Source organism: Halichoerus grypus, chromosome 7 (assembly GCF_964656455.1).
Source record: "Halichoerus grypus chromosome 7, mHalGry1.hap1.1, whole genome shotgun sequence".
NCBI lineage: Eukaryota > Metazoa > Chordata > Mammalia > Carnivora > Phocidae > Halichoerus > Halichoerus grypus.
Genome location: NC_135718.1, coordinates 48,600,646 through 48,607,111, shown reverse-complemented (window position 1 = coordinate 48,607,111; position 6,466 = coordinate 48,600,646). Strand labels below are relative to the sequence as shown.

The following is a 6,466-nucleotide window of genomic DNA, read 5'->3' as shown; positions in this document are numbered from 1 at the left end:
ACCACAATACAAGGCTCTTAAAGCCACAGACCCCACTCCCTTACCTGGTGCCTGAGGTCCCACTGTCCTTCCTCAATTCCAGCTCCCATACAGCAAGCCCCCACCACCCATACGTCCCATCCCCAGCCTTCTCACAGGGCACACGCAGGGGGTGCCCCGAGCCCCGAGGGGTTCCTGCCCAGCCCCCGCACAGGTCTCCCCAGAGCTCGTGCTCCCTGCACAGAGAGAGGCGGCCCAGGAAGGGGGCGGTCAGGCCCTTCGGGGACTACCTAGGGGAAGCCTCTCTACCCCCTACTGTCTCTCTCAGTTACTCTTGCTTTTAAACCAAACTGTGTTTTATCATCAGCAGTTTAGAAAAGTCCTTTTCAGCTTCATGACCTATTATTGGTAATTCTTCAGAATTGTTACCAAATGTGGGGAAACTTCTATCAAGGTTCTTTCATATATATTAACCGGAAAATGTCACGACATTTCAAGTCTTCTGAAGTGTACAAGTCAGGGGTTTTTATGAGGCTCCCAATTACCTTTTGGAATGCAGCTGCTGGAGCTTCCAGACCTGTGGTTTCTGAGTCATCAGTTAAAATGTTGGTTTCTTAGAAGAGGTTGCAAGGCCATCATCTTGGAAGTAGACGTTGGTTTGCAGCTGGGGAGAGAAAAGAGAGCTAACAATTACCAAACACCTACTGTGTGCCATACTGTGGACTCGAGATCCTTTTCAGCACATACATTTTACCCTCTCTGCGCTGCTGGGAGGTAGGTATTCTTGTCCACTTACTTTTATGGGTAGGAAAGGGCACCACTCAGTTGCATGTGGTGGGGCTGGGATCGGAACCTGACACCTTGTGGCTGTGGGCCCCAGGACCACAGACAGCCCGCAACTCATGAAGTGGGAGCTTTTGCCCCCTGCTGGGCTGAGCACTAGACCCCTAAGCACCTGTCTGGGGTCCCTGGGCCCACGCATGTTTTTTTCCCTTCTGTTTAGAAAGTTCCTGTCATTTGCTCTGCTTTAAGCAGCCATCAGGATCATCTGACTGTGGGCAGTCATTAATTTTAGGAATGTTGAAGAATTAAAAATAATGCACACAAAAAGGCCTGCTCACAGTACCAGGCCTGTAGTAGGGCTTCACTACGTTATGGCCAATACCGTGATGGTCATTATTCCCTTTTCCCACTCCCCTTCCTTTCCCTCCTGCCTTTGCTTCCAGCAAAGGTTAACTGGCTCCTCCCTGCCTCCTGGCTTTCCAATTTGGGCTGCTAATGAGCAGCTGTTCCTGGAGATCAGAGGGAGTGTGGGGGAGAGGAGCCGCGGGGACTCCTGCAAGGGCTCCCTCTCCCTCTAGGGGAGGCGTCTGCAGACCTAGGCCACCGGGTGCCATGGAAAGAATACCTCTGCTGACGTGCACAGCTGGAGGCCTGGCCTGGCTCTCTGGCTCTCCCATTTCGTGGCTATAAATACTGGCTTAGCTGAGTCACCTTCCCTTGCTGGGCCTCAGTTTCCTGCCTATAAAAGGAGAGGGTGGAACTAGGATGGGTTCACACTCCTCATCAGCGCTTTCATTCAGCATTCCCTGAGCGCCTACTGTGTGCCCGGCGCTGGCCCAGGCAGTGGCCCGTGAACAAGATTCAGCCGGCCCTACCTGCCTGCCGCTTAACAGAAAGCTCTTGCAGCCTAAGCTCTTGGAGTCTGAGGGTCCTCGACGTGTTTCTCCATCCCCAGACTCCTGCTCAGAGGCACTTCTCGCATCTGTTTTTATTTTTTTTTATTTTTATTTTTATTTTTTATTTTATTTTTTTTAAAGATTTTATTTATTTATTTGAGAGAGAGAGAATGAGAGACAGAGAGCATGAGAGGGAGGAGGGTCAGAGGGAGAAGCAGACTCCCTGCCAAGCAGGGAGCCCGATGCGGGACTCGATCCTGGGACTCCAGGATCACGACCTGAGCCGAAGGCAGTCGCTTAACCAACTGAGCCACCCAGGCACCCCTCGCATCTGTTTTTAAATGACAGAACCAAAGGTGTTGAGAGCAGCCTTTGATGGACCACCCGCCCTTTACAGGGAGAAACCCAGCAGACACTCACCCCATCAGGGAGAAAATGTGAGCAAACCCCAGTGAGTCCCCCAGCTCCCCGCCCCTCCTCTCCCCTGCAGCTTCCAGGAGGCTCTCTGCCCTGCCTGGGTGACTGAGCAGACAAGGCACAGGAAGTAAGATTCCTGACGCTTAGCCCCTTGCCCCAGCCACAAGGGCACTCAGCGGCTGCCAGGAATGAGTACGGATTTCCCACAGAGACACCTAGGAGAACAGCAGCAAGAGGGTTGGAAGGAGCATTATTCTGGGAGGGGAGGGTCAGCTTCCAGGGCATGAGGTCATGGGTCACACAGGCTGAGGTGGTGGAATGTGTCCTGAAGGACTTTCTTGCCTTTACTCTGGTGGCCTGGCTGGCTTGCCACCAACCCAAACATCCCAGACCCACACCAATGAAAAGAAACTGTGGCAGCCAGTCCTCAAAGCCCAGGAAGCCAGTTCATGCCAAATTCCTATCTGCTTCCTGCCCACTGCGAGGGGCCACAGCACAGTGGTGAAGCACACAGGTGCTGTGGCCACATGCCTGGCTTCAAGTTCTGGCTTTCTCACCTACTCACAGTGTGATCTTGGGCGAGTTACTTAACCTCTCTGTGCCTCAGTTGTCTCGCCTGTAAAGTGGAAATGATAATAATAACTTCTACCCTATAGGGTTGTTGTGAGGATTAATGGATTCTTACATTTTGTGTGTGTGTGTGTGTCTATCATTCCACTGAATCTTCATATACATAATCTTCATATACATTATGGACATAACCCTTGTACATCTTATATGTGATCTTCATGTACATTATATACATAGCCTTCATCCACATTATGTAACCCTCATATATATTATGTACATAATCCTCACGTTTTTATACATAATCTTCATATATATTATGTATATAATCCTCATATATATTATACATAATCTTCATATATATTATAAATAATCTTCATATATATTATACATAATCTTCGTATATATTATGTACATAATCCTCGTCTATATTATACACGTCTTCATAATATACTTTAGAACAGTGACTGGCACATAGTCAATGCATCACATAACTGCTGTGTTGCTAGTATTACTAGCATTCCTTCATGAATATAATCCTTCATTGTATACAGCAGGTAAAGCTTACAAATTCCCTTCACATTCATTGTCTCAAATACAAATTTGTACACTTTATTCTTTTGGCTACTAGAATGTAAGCCTCACGAGAGCAGGGAATTCTTAATTGTTTCATTCATTGCCATATCCTTGAAGCCTAGAATAGTACCCAGGACAAAATGGATGCTGGATAAATATTTGTTAAATGGGTGGATGAATGACTTAAACAGACTTTTCTGGAAAGCCTATTTATATGCCAGGCACTGAGGATTCAAAGGTAGAAACTATGGTAATCAGCCTTTGAAAAAGACCGAAATCGATTGGTAATTCACTTGTAAAGTGATAAAATGCATGACCCTGTGACAGACCAGCCACAAGAGCAGTGGGTCTCAGCAGTATTTTGCCCCAGCCTCCCCAGGGGACCAGACTCAGCCCAAGCAGAGATGGTGGCTCTGTGGCTCAGGAAGCCTCTGGGGAGGGTTGGAAGGAGAGAGGGAGTGGACGACACATGCCCTTGAGGATCACTGTGCTCCTTTACTCTACCAAAGTATCAATGTCTACTGTCCATTGGGTACCATTACGGGTTTGGTTTTGGTTTTTATTATTACATCTTAAATAAACTGCTTCCACGTTTCCATAGAGTCCTCTCTGCCCTCACCTTCTTAAGGCTATTTTGGTCTGGGCTTTTTGTACCATCTAAGACAGACTGTCCCATCCTCTTATTATGTTCAATAAAGTCTTCATACAGGGGCCTTGAACAAATCCATCTCCCTTAGACACAGTTGGAGGGAATGGTGGAAGAAGATACTTTCCTTCCCCCTATCAATGCTCCTCCTTTTCTTCCTTTGATATTGTGGACCGAGCAGTGACTTGGGAATTGAGTGACGTGGGTTCAAGTCTCAGGTGTGCAGTAGGGAAATGCAAATCAAAATCACAAGGAGATTCCACTTCATGCCCGCTCAGGTGGCTAAAACCAAAGACGATGAGTGTGGGTGAAGAGATGGAGAAGCTGGAGCCCTCGTACACTGCTGGGGGGAATGTAATGTGGTGCAGCTCCTGCGGAAAACAGTGTGGCAGGTCCTCAAAGGGTTAAACTTAGACTTACCATATGACTTGGCAATTCTACCCCTAGGTGTGTACCCAAGAGAAATGAAAACGTCTGTGCCCAGACGTTCCTAGCAGCATTATCCACAATAGCCAAAAAGTGGAAACCATCAAAATGCCAATCACCTGATGGATGGATGAATAAAACCTGGCATATCCACACAATGGAATATTCCTTTTCAGCCATAAAAAGGAATGAAGTTCTCATACACGCTATAACATGGATGGACCTTAGAAACATGGTAAGTGAAAGAAGCCAGACACAAGAGGCCACATATTGTGTGATTTCTGTGAAATGCCCAGAATAGGCAAATCCATGGAGACAGAAAGCAGATTAGTGGTTTCCAGAAGGAAGTCCATCCCGAAAATACATCTGGTTGAAACATGGTCATCTTATTAAGTCCATACCATACCCTCAGAAGAAATAGAATTTTATTTAAAAGTCACCAGGGATTGCCTGTTTAAAGGGCTTCTTCTGGAAACCCATCCTGTGTAAAGTGCCTAATTACCTACTAATGTACTTTTCCTTCCTCCAGCCTAATTTTCACATGCTGAACTTGCTTCAAGTCAGGTGTTGCTATATTCTGGAATGGGTGCTGTGCTTACCAGGACATCACCCTGCCAACTGCCTGCTGGTGAAAATATTTCAAAGCACTTTTCCAAGTATAAACAAAGCTCCAAATAAAACCTTCTTCTCTCGATGTCTAACTCTGTGATAAATTGGCTCCCTCCCACCCCTTCTTTTGAAAGTGCCCCTGAACCAAATCAAATGAGGACAGGCTCCATCTCACAAGCCTGAGTAAGGAAGCAGACAATAATCTTTTAATGGAATCCTATTTTTCAAACCGACATTTAGCCTACGCGAAGCAGACATGGAAGCAGAGAGGATGAGGTGGGGGCACTGGGAGGCTCTGAGTGTTTGGAGCAGGAGGCCAACAGGAAAGCAAGCTTTGCCTGCTGGACTGGGAGGTGCTCATGGTGGAACTAGCAAGGAGCTGAGGCGGCAGTGACCCCATCTCCTTCCCTGGACAATGGCTGATGAAAGCCCCCTGGAAAAAAAAAATCATACGGGAGTGGAAAATCCTTAATAATGAAGTTGGAAAGAATATTAGAGCTGCAAAGGACCCTAGCAATTGTTCTTCAGTCAAACACCTCATTTTACACCTGGTGGAATGGGGGTGAGCCAGCAGGGGGAAGGAAATGGCCAAGGTATACTTGGTCCAGGTGATTGGGAGTGGGGCCAAGGGAGCAGGCATTAGATGGAATCACCCAGGGAGGAGGCTGTTCACTTCTCAATTCATTCCCAACCGTTCTGACGATCTCAAGGAGAAAGCCTTCATGGGAGCAGGTCTATCTTGCCATCTCCATCTGGATCCAGACGACGTGGTGGGCAACAGTATCCAGCTAGGATTTGGTAATACTGCTTTAGTTTGTTGTCGTGGCAATGGTGAATTTTTAAGCATTATTTTCTATTTATAACATGCAATTCTGGCTTCCCTTTATGATACTGATTTCAAGTTTTCTTTAAACATACATTTATGTCCAAAAGAGTGAATTATTTAAAGAAAAAATAGTGTATAAATGAACAGGACACCAATATGTCAAAAACCTGGAAGACAGCACATGAAGGGAAGCATTCATCTAGTACAAACTTACAATAGTTATGTGTATTGCCATTCCTCCTTTAAACACACACACACACACACACACACACACACACACACGATCCCTGGCAAGTGTTTATCCAGTCTCAGCTTGAATATCACCAGTGACAGAGAGCTTACTACTTTTCTACTGAGTTTCTACCAATCTATAGTAGAACATAGCTCCATATTCAAAATAAGAAAGCATTTATTTAATACTTCCCAACATAACAGTGCCCCACCCCCAGCCCTATTGCTGCCCATCGCTGCCCCTTGTTGAATGGCTAGGATTTGACCCTCCTGCCTGGCAGATCCAGGGCTGAGCTCTGTGGGTGACTGGTGCCAAAATATAGATTTCAAACTCAAGTTTGGTGACAGTTGGTTGATAATGCTGAGGTCCCAGCTGAAGGGAGGGAAAGAGTTTTCTCTCTCTCTGAGTCTGTGCTTGGATGGAGGGAAGGGAAAGGGCCAGGCAGGCCAGGTGGCCCCCCTGGATGGACAGGACTTACAGGGCCGTGCCGTGAATTCTGGGGCCGCAGA

The 6,466-nt window shown here is 46.8% G+C and overlaps 1 protein-coding gene across 1 annotated transcript in view; it reads right to left on the bottom strand.

Annotated features, from left to right (window-relative positions):
- Nucleotides 1–625: 625 nt before the first annotated feature.
- Nucleotides 626–6,466, bottom strand: part of DLG5 (discs large MAGUK scaffold protein 5) — a 221,029-nt gene continuing 215,188 nt past the window's right edge. The window contains exon 33 of the transcript XR_013449724.1: nucleotides 626–643. The gene's annotated coding sequence lies outside the window, so the exon portion shown is untranslated. The remainder of the gene's footprint in view (nucleotides 644–6,466) is intronic.